This window comes from Triticum dicoccoides, chromosome 7A, assembly GCF_002162155.2.
Source record: "Triticum dicoccoides isolate Atlit2015 ecotype Zavitan chromosome 7A, WEW_v2.0, whole genome shotgun sequence".
NCBI lineage: Eukaryota > Viridiplantae > Streptophyta > Magnoliopsida > Poales > Poaceae > Triticum > Triticum dicoccoides.
Genome location: NC_041392.1, coordinates 442,214,270 through 442,215,192, shown reverse-complemented (window position 1 = coordinate 442,215,192; position 923 = coordinate 442,214,270).

The following is a 923-nucleotide window of genomic DNA, read 5'->3' as shown; positions in this document are numbered from 1 at the left end:
TATCAAATGATAACTCAGGAGTCTAATTAGAGTATGTCTATGTGTATGTGCAGGCTTCCCTGCTGGCCGCTGCCGCACGTACTGCGGAGGTCTCTGCGCTGAAGCAGGCCCTGAAGCGGTCCGAGGACAAGCTCGGCCTTACCAAGGGGCAGCTCGAAGAGAGCAAAAGTAAGATATAACCCATTTTATATAGTTAAAAAGAAGTCTTGTGTAAAGTAATAGGATGATCGTGAATTTGTCAGGGGCCACGACCGAGGTGGAGACCCTAAGGAAGGCGTTGTCCGCGGTCGAAGACAAAGCGGCCAAAGAACGTATTGAACGGGAGAAACAAGAAGCCCGAGTGGGCGAGGTGCAGCAAGAGCTCGAGGCTCTCACCAAGAAGCACGAGTCCTTGGAGCTTGACTCCAAGATGCGGGAATCCGAGCTCGCGTAGGCGCTTGAATGCGTCCGGAGCGCCAAGGCCGAAGCCCACAAGGCCCTCCAGGAGATTGATGCGGCAAAGAAGATAGCAGCGGGTAAGGCATTCAATATGCAAAGCAAGCATGTGAAGGAGACTTTCCTTTTTCTTACCCGAGTTCGGAGCTCTCCAGGAGCGTTTGCAGATCTTCCCTGCAATGTGCTGGATGCCGCAGAGTTTTATTGGGCTGAGGAGGGGAGCTCAACGGAGAAGTTGTTCTGGTCTCAGTATACTGGGACTGAACACCCTGTGTCCTTGAGCGACCAGCTGAAGCAGTTGGTCGAACTTCACAAGGCGGCCGAACAAGCCATGAAGGGTGAGGGAGTCCTAGATTAGGGGGTCTCCGGACAGCCGGATTATCTCCATTGGCCGGACTGTTAGACTAAGAAGATACAAGATTGAAGACTTCGTCTCGTGTCCGGATGGGACTCTACCTGGCGTGGAAGGCAAGCTAGGCAATACGTAT